The 25,970-nt window shown below is 46.7% G+C and overlaps 1 protein-coding gene and 1 pseudogene across 13 annotated transcripts in view; one reads left to right on the top strand and one right to left on the bottom strand.

Moving 5' to 3' along the window:
- Window positions 1-25,970, top strand: part of Foxn3 (forkhead box N3) — a 389,572-nt gene that overhangs the window by 244,816 nt on the left and 118,786 nt on the right. The window lies entirely within an intron of this gene.
- LOC102908364 (ubiquitin-ribosomal protein eS31 fusion protein pseudogene) lies at window positions 16,542-21,646 on the bottom strand (annotated as a pseudogene). The gene has a single exon (XR_013044460.1). The product of XR_013044460.1 is annotated as a ubiquitin-ribosomal protein eS31 fusion protein pseudogene (transcript).

Here is a 25,970-nt window from a genome sequence, read left to right as displayed (position 1 = left end):
GGAGGACGGCGGCGTTCAGTCTTGCCGCAGCGATGTGGTTTCTGGTTTGAGCTCTCTACTAGAGGATTATATCATGGGGAGGGTTTGCGTCCTCTTTCCTGTCTTGATGGCATGGTATCAACTTGATAACCGTTATCAGCTGAGCTAGATGAAGCGTGTCGTAGGAGTGCCCCGTAGTACCCGCCTTCTTTTCCTGCCTGCTCCAGCCTCACGATTACTCAATGTGGGGAAGCTATCTATTTCCATGCCCCCACGTCTTTTCTCTTCCGTGTCTGAGTAGAGGGTGAAGCCTGCCCTAACTTATTAAGTGGCTGGCAACCGTGTGGCCAGGCCCACATATGGTTGGGATGTAGTATCAGTCACTAGATATTTTAAAGTCAGTCCCTTGCCATGTGGCTACTTTTCCACAGTCTTAGTGAAATTCCACCTGCCACCCTGTAAAAACCACACCCCACTTCCCTCCTCCTAGGCCTGGCTAGCAACAGTGTTTCATTGTGCATGGTCCTATGTTTCTGGAGCTTCAGTGAGCCATTCCTCACTGGGATATGTGCATGACCAAACCAGGTTTCCTATTGATCATCCGAGTGCTTACCCCATCAGGAAGATGGACGGAGAAATCTCAGTCGGCTGAACTGGGGGTAGTTCTCCCGTCTGTTTGGAGTTCCTCCAAGTGTTGAGGGTCTGCAAGGCAGTGGTGACAGAAGGTGGTAGACAGAAGTGGGAGAAGGTATTAACAGTTGTTTTGGGGAGAACACTGCTGGGATCTGAAGCCTAGATGTTTTATGTGGATACCGGGCACACCCAGGGCAATTCATCTTCACAGAACTCAGTTCCTTGCTTGTAAACCCCAGTGGCCGGGCTGGGCCATCTCTACAGTCCCCCTGGATTCTGGGAGACTGTGCACGTACTACCGACAGCTAGCAAACGCGGTCTGCCAGGCTTGTGAGGAATTTACACAATTAAAAGTGACGTCCTTGATCACTTGACAGCTCTGGGAAACCGGAAGCCTGGCACCTCTTCCAGTGGTAGACCATTCGAGTGCTAGACAAGCAGTCGGGAGAAGTGGACCAAATGTGCTGCCCTGAAACCTCGCTAGAGGTTTTATTGTTGTTTGTGACAGACAGCCCTGTCCGTCCCTCCATCTGCAGAGCCGCATCAATCCATTGGGTGAAAGTTACACATCCGGTCCACAAGCCACAGATAAGTTTACAGTGTAGTGTAAACTTCGACTCTGTACCTCTCATTTCGATTTCCTAAGCTATGTGACAGCACTCCAGGGCTGGTAATCAATCCCGAAGATGGCAGTAGCCAAGCTCATTGCAAGGGGTTCCTAGACGGGGAGGAGTAGGATCTCCAGTGGGTAAGCATGTCACGGATGAAATGAGAGAGAAATATTCAGAACGCCCTTTTGGCCTTCCCCATTGCAACTGAGCGTTCATATTCATGTTTCAGTTGTTCTCTGTGTGTAGTTTTTCCTGCAAACCACATCCTAAGAGCTCACTGCATGCCGGATTCGACTTCTTGGTCCACCAGGACGGTTCTTGGCATGTGTAGGCTTCATTGTGATCCTGTGTATACACGGGCCATTTCTCTTACAAGGGTGTAATTGTAGACGTGCAGTGATTGCACTCGGCCCCTGGAAAGCCCTCCACAGCTCTGGTCAGACTGCCCCCACACACGCACGCATCTGTGTGTGCACTGGCTACGCAGGAAGTGTTAGGGAAGGCGTGTCGAAGTTGGAAACACTCAATGGGTAGGCGTTGAGTTGGATCCAATGCAAGTGGTTAAATATTTCATGTTCTACGCTCTTCTTTCTTCGTGCCATTTGCTGTGGGCTAGAGGATGAGATGGAGTGTGTGTTTTGACTGACAATACTAAGTGGTTGCTGGTTATCTGCACAGGCAGAGCTTTTTGTTGTTTTACAGCTCTGACATTTTTTTTTAAGCAATGTTTACTATTTCTGGCCATTATGTACACTAATATAAAATTTTAATTAGAGTCTTTCTTTTCAATTAATTATTATAGCCTTGTTTGTTTGCTCTCTCGACAGAGCTTACATTATGGGAACAAGCGAGATCAATTTTCTATCAGAGAATTCATTACTTTTGACTATAGCCCAGTGCGCTGCTGACTGTGTGTCTCACACTCTTGGTGACTTCCCCAGCAGCTGGAGGATTGTGGGATGGGACAAGGGTGGGTATTCAAGGGTCCTCAGTGGGAAGATTGTTTGGGCCTGAGAAAAATTCTGATAACTGTCCCTGTCAGATCATTATGTGAGTGAAGTCAGAATTCTGTGGGAGCCCAGACATTGAAAGCCCTTTTGTCTTTTTTATCTTTTGTTTGTTTTGTACGATCCAGACCGTTGAAATGAGGTGTGGGCTAAGAAAGATTTTACCTAAGGAAAGTTGTCTTGTTTGGCCGCATCTATTAAAGAAGGCATATTGTTTCAGAAGGTAGGGGTCTGATGTTGTACTCACCTCCAGGGTCCACACAGTGCCTGGTACCCGGAGCTGTTGAATGGGGATGCATTGAATGAGAAATCATGTCCTCAATAGCAAGTGTTGCTTTGTATCATTGGTAAAATGTTTTCCGGATTAAAGATGGTCTGTGCCCATGCCTGTAATAATTTTCTGTGAGCAGTGTCTTAGATAGGGCTGACTTCTGTCCATATATCACATGACAGGTGGGTGTGGTTGTTGAAAGGTGAAGATATTCTCATAGCACTCAAGGACAGAGTGTAAACTTGAGTCACCCACACATACCTGCTCCAGGGCCACCTGCACTGTCACTAACCATATGTCAGGATATGTAGTGTCACTTGTCATGCTCTATGTCACTGATCTGTCATACAAGGCCAGGAAATGCTGGCCACCCAGTGAAGTGACAACTAACAGGCCCTAGACCAGTGGTTCTCAACCTGTGGGTCACGACCCCATTAGAGGTCGCCTATTGGATATCCTGTATATCAGATATTTACATTACGATTCACAGTAGTAACAAAACTGCAGTTATGAAGTAGCAATGAAATCATTTTATGGTTGGAGGTCACCACAACATGAGAAACTGTATTAAAGGGCCACAGTATTGGGAAGGTTGAGAGCCACTGCCTTAGACCAAGAGAGTTCTGTAAGTAGGTCCATTTACAAATGTTTTACGTTCTAGTTTAGGCACACTCAGTAGCACATGTACACAGACACACTTGGAGATGTTTTCCACCAGATGTAAGTGTGTGTGCCAAGGTTCTCTTCTTGTTCCCCTGCACGGTGGCTGTATAAATATCTCAACGTCATGCCTAGTGTTTTCTCTGCCTGAGATTAGAAACGTCCTGCCACCTTCCTGAAAGTATGAATAATTTCTGGCTATTGAACTAAGGCTGCCAGTGCTGGCCAGAGCCAGCCTTGGCTGTTTAATTATTTTGAAGTTGACTCTTCATTCCTAAATGGCTCATAGACACACACACACACACACACACACACACACACACACACACACACACACACACACACACACACACACCGCCCCATGGTGGTGGTTCACTTCCGCATCTTGTCTCTGCGGTGTCCAAAGGAGCTTGTCAGCTGCATCTGAAGAACTGTCGAGAGCAGTATGAGAAACTGAGCTATGAAACCCCTTCTGGAACATTCCAAGCCCCTCTAAACCAGGCCCAAGGTCACAGTGATAGTGACAAAATGGAGCTGGAACTTCTGGAACTTGAACACTGGCGGCTTGGTCCAGATGCCTCTTCTGAGCCTCCATCCTTGCCTGGGTTCGTTCTCTGTCTCTGACGACGGTGCTGACCCCTGCGGGTGGCCACCTTCAGTTCTATGCTTCTGCCCCTTCTTTGGGTATTCGCTAGGATTCACCTTCTCATAAACACCTTCCTTGTCTGCCTCATCTAGAAGAGAACTTCTGACCCTCCGTCCTTTCTTCCCATTGTCCCTCTTGACATTCGTCCTTAGCTTTGGTTACCACACACATCTTCTGTATTTCTTTTGTGTAAATTCCTTGACTGCACGGGCTTTGTCTTGTTCAGGGCCGAGCTCTGGAGTGCATCTGCTACGGCTGTTTCTAGGTTTTAGAATGGTACCCGGCCCTTAGTGCCATAAAACGTAGCTATTTTTGAATGAATGAGTGAGTGAATTACTACGTCCCCGGTGAACATTCCATTGGATGGTCCTTTCAAGGCATCTTATCTGCTCCGAACAGTTGCAGGCAGAGGCTTCCTTCCTGTTTCTGTGACTCCCAACTACCCAGCACTCCCTTCTTAGTCAGCTTCCGAGTCTTCCTGGGATACTCTTCATTTTGGACAGTTCCGCCATATTGATCTCTTTCCTGTCCTTCATCGTGTCCTCTCTTCCGGTTCAGAACACTAGTGCGGCATGTGCTTGAGCATATATCCTGGCTCCTACACCGGTGGCCACCTCTCCTCAATGGAGTTTAGGTAAGAGTGGGGACAGAAACCGTGTCTCTCTTCCCCGCTTCCCACCTCCTCCTCAGCTTGGCACCTATCAGAGAAGAGGCACTCACACCTATCACTAGATGAATGAGGCCGATGAATGCCGTGGGTAGGCCCACGGGAGGACGTTGGAACCGTCTCACCCTGGAATTAAGTGTTTCCTTGGCACTGTGAGATCTTTAGTACTCAAGCTGTGAGATTTAAAGGCAAAATGCTTCCTGCTAATTATTAACAGTTGCCCTGTAAGAACAAAGTCATTATGGGGCCCTGAACCCTGGCACCGTGCCCCCTCCCAGCAGCAAACAATGGCACAGAGTGGGAGGAAAAGCAAAAGCCACTGCAGGCCTGGTGCCTGCCAGACCTCAGATTACCCAAAGAGGATTGCAGTGTCGGGGCCAAAAGAGTAGGGAGTGGGTAAAAGGATTTGGAATGAGATTATAGCACCTAAAAGATCCTTGCTTTTGTTCAAGAAATAGTTTAGTGGGTTTTGTCCAGACAGCGAGGCAATCCAGTTGAGGGCCTGGAGTGTAGATCAGTGTCCTGGGGCTCTTGAGAGACTTAAAAACCAGTTGATCTGTAATTGCACTTGTTGTTTTTGTTGGGGGAAAAGGAAGAAGAAAGACAGGAATCGAGAGAGGGAAACTCACGAATAGCTCTCAACAAGTGAACTTGGACATGAGATCTATCGGGAGAGCACAAAGACCTCTTTTTAAAGACATCTCATTTGGTCAGTGTGTCTTCAAGCCAAAGTCTAGGAAGGGAGTGAGTGGTGTGACCAGAATACAGTTTCTTTTAACCTTGAGGAGATCCCATTCCCTTCGACCCTGATTCCTGCATGTCAGGCCATTCATAAAAGCTCTGCGAAGACAGTGTCTCCTCTGTGTGTGTGTGTATGTGTGTGTGCTTGCTCTCTTAAAAAATTAATTTGTTTTATGTGTCTGAGTGTTTGCCTGTGTGTATGTATGTGAACCATGTGTGTGCTGGTAACTGCAGAGGTCAGAAGATGGGGTGAGACTCTCTGCAACTGGGATTGTGAATGGTTGTGAGCTACCACATGGTGCTGGGACTGAACCCTGAGTCGTCTACCAGAGCAGCAAGTATTCTTAACCAATGAGCCATCTTTCTAGCCCTTGGAATTTTTTTGAAAAGATTTATTTTTAGTCCCCTATGCATGTGGGTGCGGGTACGGTTACATGCACAGGAGTGGAAGTGCCCACCGAGGCCAGGGGTGTCTCGCCCCCGGGACCGGAATTCATAGGGAGTTGTCAGCTGCCTGATGTGGGTGCTGGGAACCGATCTCTGGTCCTCTGCCAGAGCTTCACTGCTGAGCAATCTCTCTAGCATCCTGTGTTGGGTTTTATACCTGTCATAACAGTCCCCCTGGTGCTTCCTGGTCTCTCTATGTTTAGGACGTCCTGGAGGTATATTTTGTTTGCTCTTAACCCAGTTGCCTCTTAACCCTAGATCTCAGTTAGCATCTTCTTCCTTGTGTTAGAGGCAGCTCTGCTCTCTCTTTGGTTTTTATTAATATTAGAGCATGATTTCAGTTCTACCTAAGAAGAGGAGCCCCAAGAGGGATGATCTACTTACTGCTGATGGTAGTTGGATCAGATTCTTATGTGATGGTTGTGTATTAGTTAACTCACTGATGAAAACACCAGGTTTAGAGGCTGGAGAGATGGTTCAGGAGTTAAAATGCTTGCTGTATAATCATACAGGCTGGAGTCTAGCTCTCAGCACTCATGAAACAAGCCAGACATGCCACAAATGCCTATAATTTCAGCTCCAAGGGCCCCCACCTGCTTTTCTGGCTTCCATGTGCACAGTCATGTGCACTCGCATACAACATGTGTGCATATTCTCTCACATTGATACACACACAGAAAAGTAAATAAATCTCTAAAAAGTGAATACCAGCTTTATTTTATTTGTTGCATTGCATTACAGTGATCTCAGTATCCAACTAAGAAAGAAAGGACATTTCAGACCATCATGGTGGGCAAGGATGAGTAGTCCATGGCAGTGGGAAGGTATAGCAGGGACTTTTCTCATGATGGATGATCAGGATCCTAGATCACTAATAATTCCTATAATAGGAACCAGGAATGGGCATTGCCTTTTATTAGTGATTCAAACTTCTGCCGGCTGGTGTCGCCTCCTAAAGGCTCCCCAGCTTCAGGTTCAAGCCATAACGCAAGGGGACCCAGTTTGTGAATAATCCTGAAGCAAACTTTTGAGAGATTTCTCCTCCCACAAAGCTTGAGAAATTCCCCATCCCACTTGAGACAGCAAGTACACCTTATTACAAACTTGACTACCAAATCTTTTGTTCGACCTTCCATGACTGACAGTCCATTTGGAGCTGTGGATTTGTTTTCTGCTAATAGAGAGGATGTGCTAAATGATGGAGTGAGAGCTGGTAGAGGGGGATTTCACTACAGTGGTCACTTTGCAGTTATGAGGATGTAAAAGTGTGCCTACCCTTGGGAGGCTCGAGAAGTAATTGTTTTCAGTGTATTTCTGATTTGAGGCTCTGTCTTGTCCCTTCCTCTTAAAAGTCAGGGCTGGGAAGATGACTCAAAGTCCCTTGCTGTATGAGTGTGAGGACGTAAATTGGAATTCCCCAGCACCTATATAAAAAGTTAGGTGTGACTCTGTGTACCTACCCTAGTATTGTTTGGGGGGGCAGAGGCAGGAGGATTGCTGGGACTTTCTGGCTACCTGCCTAGCTCCGGGTTCCATGAGAGAATAGTAGGTAGAGCATCCTCTTCTGGTTTCTGCTGACACACTGTAGCTATAGCACTCAAACACAAAAGCATAAAATGAAGTAACCCATATGAAGTGACCTCTACCTTCCTCTTACCCATTGCCTGAAAATGTTTTTTATTTGAAGATGGGACTGCTTGAGTTTGAGTTAATTAAAGCTTTAATTGTGTTTGATTCTGGAGCAGACCTAATGTTGACTTATCTGAATAATGAAATGCAGATTGCCATCTTCCCAGGGATCCTTTCCCGGATGGTGAGTAATTGGTAGCAACCTTAATACCTGCTGGCCCTGCTTTGAGATGTATTTGTGTGTATTTTTGGCAATCTGTTTGGATGTGGGAAAGGTGTGAACTGTCATCCAAATGTGACTGAGAACTGTTGTCAGCGGATGACTTGAACACTTGTGTGTTGAATAAGATGTCACCTTTTAACACAAGCTCTGGCTACTCCTTGACGTTTGGAACAGTGTTGGTGTAGCAGCCCGAGGCTGTCCACCTTAGAACCGGCCTTGCAGGCTTGGCCCTGGGCTGGTGTCTGCAAACATGCTCTATGGCGAGGGTTCCCCCACCTTTCCAAAACACTGAAGAGTGGCTGTCTGTGCCCACACTGCTGTATACACCGTATGGCTGATGGAAGCCACCTGGAATTTTCGTGTATTTTAGTGGAGGATGCCCATGTGAATTGTCGCCAATAAAAATACGTGGGCTCTGTGGGTGACACACACACCTCTATGTAGGCAGCACCTTCCGTGTGTTGTCAGGATTTGTTGCTAGAAGGAGAGCCCACCTGTATGTTTCATGTAGGGAGGATGCTTGGTAGCTGGCACTACAGTGAGTGGTGGATTTGACCTTGTGAGCGTCTACATTGACTGACTGCTTTGCTGTGAGCCCTGTGAATCTTCCTAGTGACTTACTGAACCAGGAGTGGACTTGGAAACTCCTTAAATTTTCCCCTAAGTATTTCAGGCCTGTTCTGCCTCTTGAATTGTCTCTCCCTGCCTCCCAGTATCCAGAGACACGGACCTGTTAATTTTGCACATAACGCAATCTCTGGAATCCTGGCTTCCTGTGACATTGTCTGTCCTGATCTTCCCCACCTTGCCTCTGGATTTGCTGCAGTCGCCTGTTTTTAATTGCTTACTTTTCCCTTCAGTCCATCTTAATGTCATTTTGTCTAAAACTAAGTCACCATTATGGTGATATTTTATTTGTATTCAAATGTTATTTGTATGTTAAAAAATAAAGTTGCCCGGGGGGTCAGAGCTATTAGCAAGCCATAGGAAAGCAAGGCAGTGGTGGCATACGCTTGTAATCCCAGCACTTGGTAGGCAGAGCTAGGTAAGTCTCTGTGTGTTCAGGGATACAGCCAGTATTGGATACACCTGCCTTTAATCTCAATACCAATCAATAGAAAACCTGGAGGTCTATACAGACGGGCCGTGACGAGGCAGTCATGTGGTTGGGTTTACAACCAATGAGAAGACAGAACAGAAACACTATAAAAAGGCAGACACACAGGAATTAGCTCTGGTTCGGAGAGGTAGGACCACTGTAGGAGGAAGGGTAAGGTTTTGGCTCTTGGCTCTGACCTCTTGGCTTTCTTCTTTGCATTGGTTCTGTGTTTCTTATTTAATAAGACGGTTGGTTATATCTACACACCATAGAGCACTGCTAGTGAAATAAAACCCAGATCCATCAGGTTAACAACCCTTTATTCAGCTCCATGTGGCAGCTGAGTGACAGTGTGACAGGTTTGAATCTCAGCTCTACCCACTATCTGGCACATTCTGTTAGCTCTCTGTGTATAAAGTCCTTCGGTCAGTCCGTATTTGATATCCTTAGAGTGGGAAGCACATACAAGTGTTTCATGTCTCAGTGTCACCTGAGGTTAGGTTTTGTAGTTACCCACCTTTGGTGCTGTCCTTTGGGCTGTCAACTGCTCTCTGGCATTGTGACTGGGTATGACTATTTAGAATGAATGAATGAATGAATGAATGAATGAATGAATGAATGAGAAACAGAAAGTTGGTTAAGCATGGTTCACTCATACAATGAATATAATGGTTTAGTTGTGAAGCTCTAAGACAACCTCACTGATAAACAGTATAAGAGATGCCTGGGTTAACTAATGTCAGGTCAGCTAATGACTAGAGGGACCTCTGAATGGTGTGGGAGATGAGGTTGACCAGATGGCTGTATCAGAGTTTCCCAGTTCAGTATCGGAGTTTGCCATCTCAGACACAGAGAAGGGGGTAGGGAACTGTTGGGATTTGTGCTGCTGAGAAACAATCATAGGAGGGAAGTCTGACCTCAGAGTCCCTTTGATTCTACCCCTACTGAAGCTCGCCTTTCTCCTCAGTGACATTTTAAGCTACTTTATGCAGAGCAGGCACTTTCAAGAGAACAACCATGGTGTAATGACTTGTGAGCAACTCTCCAGGGTGTCTAGATTTCCTCCGGTTCCTGGACATGGAAGGAACTCACAGAGAAGAAAACACGGGTCTGTTCTAGAACTAACTCAAACTGCTGAGGCAGCTGGCGGGACTTCAGGGAGAATTACCATGTCTTATATCCCTTAGTGGATAGGAAAGGTTGGCTTAGGATGGCTGCTCTGTGACTGTGCCGTTGTCACACACAGACAGCCTTGTCCGAGGAGTTTCGTTAGTAATGCCTACAGGCTTTTGCCGGTTAATTTTTAAACAGTAGGTAGGTGCCCACTAAAACCTTCACATGGAACTACATCTTGAGAATTGCAGCCTCTGGATCATGCTTTGTTGGGCATGTTTTTACATGCTAGAACAGTATATTAGTTACCTTCTGCTGCATAATAAACACCACAAATTAAGTAATTTACCCCTTGTTTGGTATGCTGGTAGGTTGGCCTAGACTCAACTGGAATGTGTATTGTTGGTCCCTGTGATTTTTGGCTGGGCTCACTTGTGTATTTAGGGTTCTTTGAGGGTAACTGGAACCTCTCTCTAAGGGATGTAAAATCTTGTGGTAAACTATGTCAAGCTTATTTACAAGATAGCATAGGAATTCCCACTAGGGAACAAACAAGCCTGAATATTTTAAGAGATCCAGTCTGTGTTGTATTTGCTCATATGCCATTGGCTACAGTAAGTCTTGAGGCCAAGCTAGACTCCATGTGACTCCATACACAGGAGGGTACAGAGGAAGGAGCCTGCTTGAGGTAGCCCATTCCTGCAGTGCATTACAAGGAACTCATCTAGAGTCTTGCCAGAAACCAAATCAGCAATATAATGGCAGCCTCCCTTCACTATTGTCCTCCAGGCTGAAGTTCACAGCCACTGTCTGCCTGGGCCCCTTTAGCACTGCTTCCCTTCTGCCTCAGGGATTGGTAGGAATTCATAGTCCCCAGAAGAACGTGCCTGGATCAGCACAAATCTGGTGCAGGTGGTGGAAGAGGAACTCCGAGTTGCTAGCAGGGGTAGCCCACACGGAGCTTTGTGACAAAATGACATCTCCAGTCCCCCACGGTTTTCTGAGCCTGTCTAAGCCTGGGCTGTGCCTTCTCCCCATTCCTGAGCGTATCTCAGGTCTCAAATGCCAGCAGTTCTGGATCTGCTGGTCGTTTGCTCTTCTGACAGTGTGTGGAAAGCAGTGTCCAGTCGAGTGTACAGACAGCTGAACAGTGGCACAGAACCAGGGGAAGGAGGAGACACAGAAACCTGGGGCCCTGGGTCTTCCGCGGGGTCTGCTCCCTGTTAGCTTTGACCTTGGGCAGGTAGAGAGGGTGAGTGGATGGACTAGATAACATCTGGTTTTATCTGACTTGCAGTAGTTTTATATCTTATATATTGGGGGGGGGGTTATACTGATGTTAAATATATTTGGCAGTTCACTATGCTGCTTCATTAAAAATACTGTCTTGGGCCCTACCAAGAGACCAGAATTGAGGGAATAGCTTTGAACTTAGGTGATGTTTAATTGGAGAGCCTAGAATGAGTAGGTAGCGGGAGAAGAGTGGATAGATATATCGTCTATGAGACTGAGGACAAGGCTGGGCCTTGGGCAAGGAGGCACGTTTGTCATCACCTCCTTGTTTGACAAAGCCAGGAGATGGGGTCAGGATGGAATCAAGTCCATGAAGGGAGATAACTGGAGGTGATGGCTAGTCTCACCCAAGTAGAGAGGAGCATCAGATTGGAACACGAAGGAAATTCTATCCTTCTCGTCTGAGCTGATGGCTGTTTCAGCTGGAGCACCTTTCCCTGCCATGGTACCTGGGAGTCCCTCGTCATGGTGCAGTGTCACAGGCTCGAGGTTGGCTGGCAGCGTCACCAGCTGTGAGATGATTGCACAGACTGTCTTTGTGTGGGTGTATGTGTATTCGAGGCCTGGCATAGAACCAGGGAGTCCCCACAGCATCATGTTCGTCTTGGGTCTCTCTTCCAAACCCCAACTTTGTGTATTGCCCAGCACTTGATAAGCACTTAAGAATAGTTATTTGAATGAACAAATTAAGAAAATTGGGCAGGGATCTGAGGATATAACTAGGTTGTAGAGTACTTGCCTGGTTCAGTCCCCAGTGAAAAAAAGAGTTAGAAGAAGTTCTGGGCAAGGATTTATATTGAAGCATCCTCTCTTGTTAGTTTTTAATGGAGTTAACCTGGACATCTTAATGGGCTACAGAGCAGTGAGTATTGAGTTATTTTGTTGGAGCCCAAGAATTTTGTTTTTTAAAAAGGAACAAGCTGAAAAACCAAGATCCACATATTATTAAAAACAAGCACCCATGGTCTGCCTCCAACCTCAAGCCCTAAGGCACTGAGTTTCTTACTGTAATGTAGCGAGGTACTATATTTCTAATTTCACAGAACTAAAATAGATTCACCAAATATAAATCAGTAAATTAGTGTACACTGTGTTAGCAGACTCTGTTGCTTTGAGAAATATCTGAAAGAAACAACTCAAGAGGAGAAATGATTGCTGATTGTTTTGGCATATCCAGTCCTAGGAGGTGGCGTTAGGAAGGTCCCGAGTTCAAGGCTAACGTGGACCACTGCATAGGGAAACATAATGGAGGAGAGATGTATGTTAGTTAGACTCATGGCTTCAGAAGTTCCAGTCCATGGTAGTCGGTTCTGCTGTTTCTGGGCCATGGTCAGGTGCTGTGGGATGGTCTATATCAAATCTGTTGCTCTGATTGGTCAATAAATAAAACACTGATTGGCCAGTGGCTAGGCAGGAAGTATAGGCGGGACTAACATGTGAAAATGCCGGTAAGCCACGAGCCATGTGGCAAGGTATAGATTTATGGGAATGGATTAATTTAAACTATAAGAACAGTTAGCAAGAAGCCTGCCACGGCCATACAGTTTGTAAGCAATATAAGTCTCTGTGTTTACTTGGTTGGGTCTGAGCAGCTGTGGGACTGGCGGGTGACAGAGATTTGTCTTGACTGTGGGCCAGGCAGGAAAACTCTAGCTAGCTACAGTCAGGCAGAACATCGCACCAAGGGTGTGGTCTGGCATGTCTGCTGACCTCATAACCAAGAACCGGAGAGGAAGGGTCAGAAAGAGGCAGAGGTAAGATAAGTCTTCTCTTTTGGGGTATGTCCTCAATGATCTACTTCTTCAGCTAGCCCCCACCTCTTGAGGTTTCCATCAACTCTCAAAAGAATGCCATCAGCTAGGGACCAATTATTCAACCCATGAGTCTATGGGAAACGTACTGTGTTCAAACCTGAATTCATTCCTGCTCAAGTAGAATGTTCAAATGGAAGAACACAAAGAACTCTAAAGCCACCCCTGTTTCCATGTTGTTTGACGTCACAGGAAAAATCTATTAATATTTTCTTATTTTTAAGTTGTGGTCATATAATATAGAATAGACTGTACCATAACCATTTGCATTTATTCAATTTTTGGAGGAGCAGGGTCAGGTATCACATCTCAGTCCAAGTTGATCTGCAACTGTCTGCAAAGAGACACTCAAACTCTTTATCCTCTGGCTTCTACCTTTCAAGTGTGGAGCTCACAGGTGGACACTACCATATCTGGATAGCTTGGCCATATATAACATGTACAGTTCTGTCATGTTAAGTGTATTTATAGTATTGTTCACTTCATCTCCAGAACCTTCCTACTTTTCCAAACTGATGCCATCTAGTTGAGGCTGTCACCATTCTATTTTCTGTTTCTCTGACTTCGACCCCCTCAGGCACCTCATTGGATCAGACAATGCTTGCTCTTTCATGCCTGACTTCTTTCCCTTGCTGTCCCTGAGATCTGACCATGCTGTAGCAGCCAGGTGTCAGGATTTCCTTCCCTTTCAAGGCTGATGCTTCTTTGTATGTGTGTTCCATTTATTTAGTGAGGGACACTTCCTTGGGTTGCTCCTGGCTACAGAGAACATCGTGACCAGGGACATAGGTTGTCTTGGTCACTGTTCTATAGCTGTGAGGAAACGTCATGACCAAGGCAACTTACAGTAGCAAGCATTTAATTGAGGACTTGCTTACAGTTTCAGAAAGTTAGCCCATGATCATCACAGTGGGGAGGCATGGTGCTGGAGAAGTAGCTGAGAGAGATGCCCTGGCATGAGCTTTTGAAACCTCAAGCCTACCCCTAGCAACATACCTCCTAATTCTTCCCAAACAGTCCCACTAACTTGTAGCACGAATCTTAAAAGGTCTTATTAATAAAAACAAACCTGGACCCAGGTATTGGGGTGAACGCTGGAAGATCAGAGAAACAGAACAAGCCACAGCTACCTCACCTTGCCAATTCCTCAGCGATCCTGTTTCCTCAGACTGGATGCCTCTCAGCTGAACTGTGCTGCTCAAAAGCTTAAACGCTTAACCAGCTCTAGTTCCTGGTTTTCACGCCTTTTATAACCTTTCTGCTTTCTGCTATCACTTCCTGGGATTAAAGATGTGAGTCACCATGCCTGGCTGTTTCCAGTGTTTGAACTCACAGAGATCCGGATGGATCTCTGCCTCCCAAGTGATAGGATTAAAGGCGTGTGTGCCACCATTTTCTGGCCTCTATGTCTATCTAGTGGCTGTTCTGTTCTCTGACCCCAAATACGTTTATAAGGGTGCACAATATTTTGGGGAACACAGTATCACCACACTAACTGTTGATCAAGTATTCAAACATATGGACCTATAGAGGCCTTTCTCATTCAAACCAGCATATGGGTGTTGGAGCATTTTTTGTTTTTGAGGCAGGGTCTGTCTCTCTTAAGTTATCCAGGCTGGCCTTGGACTTGCAGCCTTCCTGCCTCAGTCTGCTGGAATGATGGGAATACAGCTTGGACTACTTCTTGACAAGTTACTGTATCTACAGAGAGTTTGCTTATGTATAAGATTATATTGTAGGTGGTACTTTGTAGTGTGTAGTATTTCCCTCAATCCTGTGCCATGTGTATCTTCTCTCACCCATCAACATTAATATACAAGATGCTCTTTTTTTTTTTCTTGTACCACATTTGACGTCTCCTTGTGTAGATTTAGGCTGCTCTCCATTTCTTGATAATATAACCATGCCTCAGTAAACATGCCGAGGCTTAGACTTTGGCACCTTCGCCTGATAATTTAAAAAAAAAAAAATCATTACTGTTGAATCTTGGGTTGGATTTTCTAGGGGCAGAGCCTGAGTGGCATTTGCATGTGAGGGATTTGCTGAGAGAGTAGTTGGGGGAAGGGTAGGTTGGGGAGAGGAAGGGAACACAGCTGATGAGGAGAGACCAAGCAGAGATGGCCTTAAGTTGAGCCTTGGCCTGACTGGAGTATAATTACACCAACACATTCCCCTTGGAACCAGGAGGCCAGGCTTTTATACTGTCAACCGTTTATCTTGGAACTCTCAGGCCTCTTGGAATCTTCAGCTGAGAGCAGTTTGGTAGAAGGCTGGTGTCTGTGAGCAGTTAGCCCACAGGGCAGCTAAGGGGTGGATCAGATCATGGGCCCCGGTGCAGATGGCCGCCGCAGGTGGCAGTAACATATGTGATCCTGACGTTGAGCTGGGTGCTACACTGAGTATGTAAATGAAATGTTCACAGGCTTGTGGCCCAGAAGCTGCCATGTCTCCATTATGCAGGTGAGATAGAAAAGCTATCTTCTGTGTGTCACAGGAGCAAGTGGAAGTTGTGAGACAGCCTTTGGTGGATTCTAAAGCCCGGGCTCATTCCTGACAAGCTGTGGGATAGAAACGTTAATTCCTAAAGCTGAGCTGGTGGGTCACAGGGTGTGTGTGTGTGTGTGTGTGTGTGTGTGTGTGTGTGTGTGTGTGTGTGTGTCTGTCTGTCTGTCTGTCTTTGTCTCCTCTACCGTCCGTCAGATCTGCTCAGTCTCAGATATCTGTTAATCTATGGACTGTTGAGACTTGCTGTTTTCATGTGGTCTTTGCTGGGATTGGGAACCTCCTTGTGTTGCCTGGTCAGCATTATTCTTTCCCCCATTTGATAGTCTTTTCCACAAGGGTGTGAATTGCCTGCATATTCCCACAGTGTGAACTCTGCTCCTGTGGTCTGACTGTTTGACACCAAGGCATCTTGTGTTTTTCTTTCTTTCTTTCTTTCTTTCTTTCTTTCTTTCTTTCTTTCTTTCTTTCTTTCTTTCTTTCTTTCTTTCTTTCTCTCTCTCTCTCTCTCTCTCTCTCTCTTTCTTTCTTTTTTTTTTTGGTTTTTCGAGACAGGGTTTCTCTGTTTGCTTTGTGCCTTTCCTAGAACTCACTTGGTAGCCCAGGCCGGCCTCGAACTCACAGAGATCCGCCTGCCTCTGCCTCTCAAGTGCTGGGATTAAAGGTGTGCGCCACCACCACCCGTCGCATCTTGTGTTTTCAGCGAGGGTTAAACTCCATGCCCACAGGAAGCCATCCACAGACCCACCCTCAGCTCTGCCCCTCCTGGTGTGACTTCTTCCTTCCCAGCCTAAAACCAGTTATGAATCTTTTTAATTCCCTTTTTATTACTCAAAACATCGATTGTGCCGTGAAATCTACGCACAGACACTTGACACACGCACTCACACACGACACGCATGCACACGTGTATACGCACCTACTTTTTTCTTTGTAACTTTTTAACGATGCCACCAGCACTGTGATGGAAAAAGCAGTGTCCTGGATTTCGGGCTTCCCTGCTTCTGTCCTGTGTAGGGCTTGGTGAGTTCCAGGGCCGATGGAACGTGCTAGAGGCCTCCCAAAAGCACAGAATTGGGGTTCTAGAGTATTGGTCCACAGGGGCTGCAGAGAGGTCCCACCCCTCTCACACGGGAGAGACTTAGTGAAGTGAAATAGCCTGTAAGGGGTGACAGTGGTGGCTGAGGTGGGGAGGGGGGAGGGGGGCACAAACCTGGTTTTGAAGTTTGGATTCTTCTTGTAAAAGAAGCTTTTACCTATCATAAAGAAGAGACTAATAAGCAGGGTTTGTATAGTCATCAAGGACACCGCATACACATGCACAGGGACCAGTTACAGCTAGGGAACAGGTATCCAGAAACCACTCAGGTTCCTGTGGCCCCTCTCTGGGCATTCAGATACCTGCGCCTGTGCGTGCGTGCGTGCGTGCGTGCGTGCGTGTGTGTGTGTCCGTGTGTGTGTGTGTGTGTGTGTGTGTGTGTGTGTGTGTCCGTGTGTCCTCTGCCTGTGGTACCGTTGGTCTCTCTACAAGCCGCCTCTCTGCTCTACCCAGCTTCGTTCCCACTTCCTTCAGCAGCTTCACACACACAGACTTTGACCGGATGCTGACTGCCTTCTGGCCTCCCAGTGGTTTGTTTCTGCTTGCACTTCCTCCTCAGAGTCATGGGAGATGACTGGTCCTCAGTGTTACCTGGTGGGCAGACTTCTTCACACGCCCACTCTAATTGGTTCCATATTCCCATCAGCCCCCGAAAACGGGATGCATGTTTCGATTTTAACAGCCAGAATTATTTCCATTTAAAGACTGGTGTGGGTTTAATGGATGGTCTGAAAAGCCCCTCGGATTGTTCCATTCATAACCACGGAAGGAGAGACAGTTGAAGCAAAAACAGTTTGAATTTGTGTGTGTGGAGGTGGGGGAGGGTTGAGTGAGCTGAAGGAGATGGGTTCCAAGTCATGATTATGAAATTTAATAGTAATGAAATTAGCATTCCACGGGGACTGTTTTCTGGGAATTCTGCTAGTGCAGTCACTGAATAATACATTCTCAGATCAGCCAAGACTTGAGGCATCACAGTGGCAAATGGGCTATTTGCTTTGTTTCAGTTGTTATGTTTAAAGTTCATCTAAAATCAATTTCTGTCTCCAAGAACTGGCATTTCCCCCCCTCACTTTAGGCTTTTGCAGACTTCTTCTGCAAATGGAAAAATAGCAAATATTTAGCACAAAATTAACACATATAAATAAACAAGTTTGTTGTACCCTGGTAAACTCTTATTTCTGGGTACTGAAAATTTAATCTTGTGTAATATGCAGGTTCTCTAGACCTAGAAAGCACAGGAAGGGAGACTCTGCTCATAAAGCTGCTGAGCTTTGCCTCTGTAAGAATCATAAAAATGGTGGTGCTGGGCTCTGATTTTTTGCCAATACAACCAGGCCTCCTATCTTTGGGTTCTATGGCCTGACATTCGGCTCCTCACAGAACCAAAGGTATTTGGGGGAGAAGGTATCTGTCCTGAATATGTACAGGCCTTTTCTCTAGTCATTACTTCCTAAACAATACGGTATAGTGACTGTTTACATAGTGTTTGCATTGCATTTGATAACCCAGAGGTGGCCGGCACATCTGTGCATATACTATGCCGTCTCCTTTAAGGGATGCTGAGCACCTGTGGACCTTAGTGAGAGTTCTTGGAACCCAGTGATACCCAGGATGACTGTATATTTCAAAGGCTTGGGTCTCTCAGGCTCTTTTTCTCACCATTATTCTTAGAAAAACAGACAAAGCATGTGCTTCCACGGAAATTCAGGTGCAGGGCTGGAGGGGTGCCCAACTGTTGAGAGCACTCGCCGCTCTTGCAGGGGACTGGACTTCGGCTCCCATGACTCATATGCAGGTTGTTCACAGCCACCTATAACCATAGCTCCAAGGAACTGATGTCCTCTTTCTTCTAGCTCCCTCAGGCACCTACACGCATGAGCACACACTAACGTGGACGCACACACATACATATACAAGGACATTTTTAAAAATACAGATGCGTGATTGGTTTAGTATAATATTTGTGGGGATCAGAAAAGTCACATCTAGGTTTTCTAAACTCTTCCATTGCAGCCTGTGATCATGATCCAGAGGCAAATCCACATTGTAGGTCTATTTAATATGAATCAGTCTTTCCAGGGTTCTCCACCCCAAATCCTTAACAAACATAAAAATTTAAATATTTGTCCGTTTTGGAGTTAGTCTAGATCCAGCAGTGGCTTTTCCTGGGAGGAAGCTTGCTTGACTGTTGCCGGGCAACAGCTCATCCTGGCGTTGGCTGCCAGCAAGCTGTTGGCAGTACGTGTAAATTTTTTTTTGTCTTGTTAACAAAAAAAATTAGTGTTAAAGATGCAGTAGTGTGTCAGGTGCACTCTGTTGTGCAAATGTCTACACCATGGGCGACAACTTCCCCCACTCACATGGCCTTGGCATACTGTTGCAACTGATGGAGTGTTTAGTGAGCCTGCTCACTCCTACGCCTGTGTCATGAGCAGAGAGCAAGAAAGGTTGTAGGGAGGGCACTGCTGTGATAAGGGTGTTGTTTCCACAAGATCTCATGGGAGGATCTGAAGTTCTTGTTAAGTTATAGTTGTGATGTGTGCCTTAGTTACTGTTCTGTTGCTGTGAAGAGACACCATGACCAAGGTAACCTGTAAAAGAAAGCATTTAATTGGGGGCTTACAGTTTCAGAAGGTTAGTCCATGACCATGATGGTGGGAAGCACAGCGGCAGACAGACAGGCATGATGCTGTAGATGTAGCCGAGCAATTACATCTTATCCACATGCGGAACGGAGAGAGAGGGAGAGGGAGAACTGTTGTGGGCATTTGAAATGGCAAAGCCCCCTGCACCCCAGTGAGACATACCTCCTCCAACAAAGCCACACCTCCTAATCCTTCTAAAACAGTTCCACCAACTGAAGACCAAACATTCCAATATACAAGCCTATGGATCCATTCTTATTCAAACTACCACACCATGTATGCTAACTAGTAGTTCATGACTTAAGTATGAGACAGGTTCTCAGGTTCATAAATAGGGCCACCACTGGGCCACCTTGAAGCCCAGTGGCCTTGAGTGAGTAAACGTGATGACCTGCCATCAAGGGACAAATCCTGCTGCTGGCAGGCAGGGCACTTGTTCCTTCCCTCTTTGACTCAGCCAGACACAGCACAAGTTTTTCTAGGACAAAACATCATAGAACAAAATTTGTATTTCATAAGCAAATGTGATATGAGTCATCTTGTCCATGCATAGAATTAAGAAGAAGAAAAACACACCATTTACTTGGTAGGTGCTCTTCTAAGAAAACGTACTGTCTCTCAGACTTGTCCCTGGATGCTGGTCAGCATTTGTTTTTTTTTCTCCCAATTACATGTGTCAAGAGGACACTGTGAGGGGTCACAGAGAACATCAGGCATTTCAGTACATATATTGTCTAGGTGGCCTTCTTGCAGTTCGGGAGGTACCAGTGCTCATGCCTTGCAGAAGACCAGAGGAATGAGGCAGGAGGATAGCCCTGGCTTCTGGAGCTTGCTCTCGGATTCTCTGTGCGCTTTAGCGTCCGTTGGGACCCACTGCGCAGAAGACCCCCAGAGTGTTCCAGTTGTTCAGTGCTTGCGAGGCATCAGATGTGGGGCCAAAATGAGGAATGGGTTTTTTGTTGCTTCTTGAGTTTCTATAAACCGCTTTTGGTTGCCTTTCATAGGATTTTAAGGAGCCTGGTTTCCCTATTTACAAGTCTGTCTATGTAATCACTTTCTTTACCGCATCCCCTAGCCCCCCTCCCCTAAGCAGTCAAAAACCTCAGCTCTCAGGAACTGTCCCAGGATCTTCCTGAGAGCTGTGCTCACAGTCTCCAACACAGGAGGTCGACGGGATGGGAGCCAAGCCTGCAAGCCTGGCCCTGCGACTCTGGCCCTTGCATGGTTTTTGTTTGTGTGTTTTGTCTTGTCTTTTGCGTTGTGCTGTGAGCTACACAACTACTTCAGCATTGTGTAAACACATGAGGGAATGTTCATAGCTGCCTGTCTTTCAAAGCTGAACCAGCTCAGACTAAAAGGGGATCTGCTTTCAAGTTCTGCTCAAGTTTCCATGCAACAACATCGGAGCTATTTTTAGTGGAGTGATCACAAGGAAGAGCTGAAAACAGCTGCATTCAACAGCAGCCTCGGAGAGAGGCAGGGGGCGGGGGCGAGGGGAAGACAGACAGATAGACAAAGGGGTGTGGAAACCTGTTCTTCAGAGTTGGGTAGATATCCCCTGTTCAGAGCCTTTGAACCTTGGCTGCAATGGTGGTGTTAATGTAGTGCTTGGCTGCCCTGGCCCTGAGTCCAGCCAGATGCTGCGGTACAAGCAGATCTCAAGCCCACCACCCTCTGGAGTGCCCGTTCTGAGAAGAACAGCTACCAAACTTTCACAGTGTTTGAGTCATTTCCTCAGTTTTCTTCTACTTTCTATAAATGACAGAAGTCAATAGATATCAGGAACTGGGAGGTGCGTGTGTGTGTGTGTGTGTGTGTGCGTGTGTGTGTGTGTGTGTGTGTGTGTGTGTGTGTGCATGTGTGTGTGTGTCTTGAGTCCCTTCCTAGCTATTCCTGTTTGACACTTTTATGTGACTTCACCATTTTGAATAAAGTACTCGTAGCAATAAAAAGAGGGTTTTGATAGCAGGTCTGTATACCTCATAGAACTTGTTAGCTTTCTTTCTTTTTATGTATTTATTATTATTTTTTTCAGTTCATGTCTTTTAATTTATCCATACACAACTACTTGTCTTCTGGTTTGTTGAAGCAGTAAGTCAGACAATACTTGCCACAGTACTGTCTGTCGAAGTGGCTGGCCATGAAAACTCCAGGGCCACACTCGTCAGAAGGACACTCTCGACGAAGACGGCTAATTTTACCATTTTCATCCACCTTATAGTACTTTAGTACAGCCAGCTTAACCTTCTTCCTCTTATGCTTATTCTTCTTGGGAGTGGTGTAAGACTTCTTCCTTTTCTTAGCACCACCACGAAGTCTCAACACAAGATGAAGGGTGGACTCCTTTTGAATATTGTATTCAGACAAAGTACGGCCATCTTCCAGCTGCTTACCAGCGAAGATCAGCCTCTGCTGATCAGGAGGAATACCTTCCTTATCCTGGATCTTGGCCTTTACATTTTCTATCGTGTCCGAGGGTTCAACCTCGAGCGTGATGGTTTTCCCCGTGAGGGTCTTCACGAAAATCTGCATCTCGGCGGCGGTTCCACCACAGATGGCGGATCGGAAAGGCTGTTTATTTTTTGAGACAGGATTTCTCTACATAGTCCTGGCTTTCCTGGAACTTACCATGTAGACCAGGCTGGCCTCAAACTCAAGAGATCTGCCTGCCTCTGTCTCCTGAGTCCTGAAATTAAAGGCCGCTACCACACCTGGCCCACTCTCCCACCCCTCTCTTTCTCTCTCATTCTTTTGTCCTCCCTCCCCCTCCCTCCCTCCCTCGCTCCCTCCCTCCCTCCCTCCCTCCCTCGCTCCCTCGCTCCCTCCCTCCCTCCCAGAGGCATTTGCTATACACCTGCACTTGCCAGCCACTTAGAATGCCTCGATGTATATAAAGACAGAATCTACTTTGTGTACAGAGTGTGGAGAAAAGGAGACAGCCTGGTGGGCAGCATGTTCTAGAATGAGCAGAGTTTGCATAAAGGATGGGAAAGGAGGCTGTTGTAAGGGGTAGCTGCCCAGAACCGAGACAAAGATGAGAGGCGTTTGCTCGTACGCGGAGACCACATGCAGTTTGGTATCATAGGAGTAAAAGAGCAGGAAGTGAGGGGTGACAGAGGAGGAGAGTAGGGCGGGTGTAGAGCTGAGCAACTTGGAAGTGACACAGATCCCAGGGAGCCAGAGGCCAGCGCTCTTTGTCACGTGCTGGACTGGATTATGTGAAAACTGAAGACATTGCTAAGTGCCTGCATCCGTGCACATGCATGCGTAAAGTTCAAGAGTTCCCGTGCGTGCACACACATGAGCATCTTCCCTGGAAAAGCTAAGACCAGTCGAGCTGCCCTCCAGCTGAGGGGTGTGTGACGCCTATGAACATTGCCTGTGATGAAGGCAGAGGTGGAGAGAAGTAGGTGGGGAGAGAGGGAGGGAGGGAGGGAGGGAGGGTGGGTGAGCCCCACCCCCCAGGTTAGGGGATACTGATGAGAAGGAAGCATCCCACAGGTGGTTAGTAGACCAGAAGTAGAGCCTACTCAACCTGAGCCAGGAAGCAGTCTGTGAATGGAGGCCACGGGAAGCTAAGTTTTCCTGAGTGTGTTGAAGGCTTTAATTATGTGGACCTCGTTGGATGACATAGGAATTAGACAGTTCTGTGGGAAAAATAACTTGAGTGTTCTGTGCACAGTAGAGTAACTGTGATTGACAACAATTAATTGTATGCTTCAAAATAGTAGGGAAGATTTTGACTGTTCCCAACACAAAGAAATGATAATGTGTGAGGTGATAGATATGCCAATTACCCAAGTATAATCCTTGCATGTTGTATATACACACATTAAAAAAAAAAGCACATGTACCACGGTTATTATATATCAATAGAAAGAAATGTAATCAAGACTGAGGAATCAGAACAGAATGTCCAGTGAGACCTCAGCCTCCATTCACATCTCGGGAGAAATGTCTGGAAAAGTGTTCAGCGTAGAGCTCAACCCATGACCTCTTAAATCCCTGAACATATGCCGAGAGGTGACTCAATCCCTTCCCCCTCCTACCCCAGGGTGGGGCAGAGTATTGAGGATTGAATTCAGGTCTCACCCATGCTATAGGCAGGTGCTCTTTCCCTGGGCTTTGTATATAGCCCTCTTTTGACAGGATTTCACCAGTTGCCTAGGCTGGCCTTGAGGTAACTTTGTAACCTAGATAGACTTGGAAGTTTAATCCTCCTGCTGCAGCCTCTGCCATAGCCAGAGCTACAAACCCATGACCCTGAGGCTCAGCTGACTTTACTTTTTTGAATCTGCCATGGAAAGGTAGCCATATCGTTCTCTCGTTGTTCACCTCAGGAAGGGGGTGCTGATTCTCTGTGTTCCCGGGGAGAGTCAAATGTTGTTCGGATTGCCTGGGCCTCAGCACGTGTAATGTTGGGAGAGGACCAGTGATTTGGGGTCCTCAGACCTGTTTCCATTTGTTTTCCTGAGCTAAACATGTGGCATGGGACTGAGAGAGAGACCTGAGGTATCTGGACAAGAGTCACAGTTAAATGACTTGAGAATGGCCTGTGAGGGGTGGGGGGGCGGGGAGAGAGAGAGAGAGAGAGAAAGAGAGAGAGAGAGAGAGAGAGAGAGAGAGAGAGAGAGAGAGAGAGAGAGAGAGAGAGAGAACACCTGGAGAGCGCAGACAAGGCGGCTCTGTGTAGTAGGAGGTTTCCAGACAAGGCAGGTGCCAGTCATAAGTGTTACCCTGGCAGATAGCAGAGACTACGTTTGGGGAATTTAAAGTAGCTCTGTCCTGCTGTCAAGCCAGCTTGTATGTAAGTAGGTCCACTAAACCATGGAGAAGAGCCTCTGCCTGGTCCTCAGAAATCCACTTTGGGGAGTCTGAGCTCCCTACCCTTGAGGACACACTTAGACAGGTCTCCTGTGGTGTCACCAGCCCCCCCTGCCCCCATCAGCATTTTAACTTTCCTTTCATCTTTGGGGTGTGGCGTGGGAATGACTTTCAAAGGAGGAAACTGGGAAACGAAGGTAATCTCTGTTCTCCAAACAAACAGGCCGTTTTCTTAGCTGACTGGATTCCAGCATCAGGAGGAATACCAGGAATATGACCATGTCCAAACCATGGGTGAATTATGGAGAGCTCTGATCTCTTCAGAACTCCAGTGAGGGAGCTGACCGCTCTGCGCTTCTGTAGCCTCTCAGGTGGGAGTGGGGGGCCAGAGAACTGGGTGCACAGTTGGTATTTAAAAATCTCGGGTCAACAGCCCTGCTGTTGGGGGTTAGAGAAAAGTCACATGAGGAAAGCGGCGGGCCGAAGGGTCCTGAGTGGCTTCTGCTGTACAAAAGGAACACCACAAGTTTTTAACAGCTTCCTCAAGGGACCCAGAAGGGACAGTCTCTCCAAACATTAGGCAGAGATGTCTGTCATCCTTGATGCATCCTAGAGTCCTCGATTTTACCTGCTTGTGGGGCAATGTTTATTCCCGTCTCTTGCGTGACAGGACAGTTTCGATTGCTTTGTCTGCTGCATTCAGTGTAAAGGAATGTTTTAGTTAGTGAATGAGTGAGCAAGTGAAAAAAAGTAAGGGAGTATGTCTCGCTTCGGCAGCCCAGGAACAGAGGAACAAAGTTACTGGCCTTCTTGGGGAACGGCTGCTTTCCTGTTTATTTCCTGTGGGTTGGCCTTTTGCCCCCCATCACAGACGACTTGAAATAATCAGCTCATCAAGAGAAAGGTTTATTTTGGTTCCTACTTTTGTGGGTTCCAGTTCTAGATTGGCGGGCCGCTTGCTTTCAGGCCTGGGGAAAGATAGGCGGCAAAAGTTGTCACCTTTGAACTGGGAAGTAGAAAGGAGGCAGTGGAGGAGACCAGGGTTCCATAATTCTGTTGGAGGCACACCCTCACAGAGTTCCCACCTTTAAAGGCTTCACTGACCTTCCAAATAGACTCTGGCGACCAAGCCTCCAAAACACGAGTCTTTGGGGGCGGGGCAGTCACACCTGAATTGTGTCCACCCATCTTCCAGGTATCTGTTTATCTGTCCCTCTGTCCGTTCATCCATGCCCATCCATGTCTGTCTCGTCCCGTCGATCATCCGTCTCCGCCTCTCGTTGTTGATCTGCAATCTGTCATTTGTCGTCTTGTTGGAGCAGGGCCAAGTGCACATGCAAGTGTGTGCCGCGGTGACTGTTTGCAGGTGTCCAGCTCAGTGTGGCTGCTCCCCGCTGGGCTGCCATCAAAGTCTTCTGCCTCCAGAACTATTTCCCTCCTAGAGAACTGAAACCGTAGCCAGGAGCGGCCACTCCCTAGGGCCCTTCCACCCATCTCCCATCCACCAACGGCCATTCTGCTTCCTGTCTGTGAATCTGATGACTCCCGGCACCTCAGATATAGAGAACCGTACAGAATTTGTCTTTTTGTAACTGGTTCATTGCACTTAACAGAATGTCCTCAGGGTTTATCTATGTTAGAGAATCACCTTCCCTTTGCAGGCTGAAGAATGTTTCTTTGTGTATGTACGGCATTTCACTTGTCCATTCATCCATCTATGAGCTTGTCTCCCCCCCATACACACACACACACACCTCCCATTGTGAATAAGGCCTCTGTGGACATGATGTACAAACATCTAGAGTTCTTGGGGTTTGTTTTGTTTGTTTTTTCGAGACAGTTTCTCTGTGAAGCAGTCCTGGCTGCCCTAGAACTCACTCTGTAGCCCAGGCTGGCCTTAAACTCACAGAGATCGGCCTGCCTCTGCCTCCCGAGTGCTGAGATCAAAGGTGTGCACCACCACCGCCCGGCTAGAGTTGTTTTTATTGACAGTGGTGGAGTTAGTGGGGTTGTATATTCAGAACTAGAACAACTGGATCATAAGGTTTTTTTTTTTTTTTTTTTTTT

The sequence above is a fragment of the Peromyscus maniculatus genome, chromosome 14, assembly GCF_049852395.1.
Source record: "Peromyscus maniculatus bairdii isolate BWxNUB_F1_BW_parent chromosome 14, HU_Pman_BW_mat_3.1, whole genome shotgun sequence".
In the NCBI taxonomy this organism is placed as follows: Eukaryota; Metazoa; Chordata; class Mammalia; order Rodentia; family Cricetidae; genus Peromyscus; species Peromyscus maniculatus.
The sequence above is the reverse complement of the archived record's forward strand: the minus strand, read 5'-3'. Positions and strand labels throughout refer to the sequence as shown.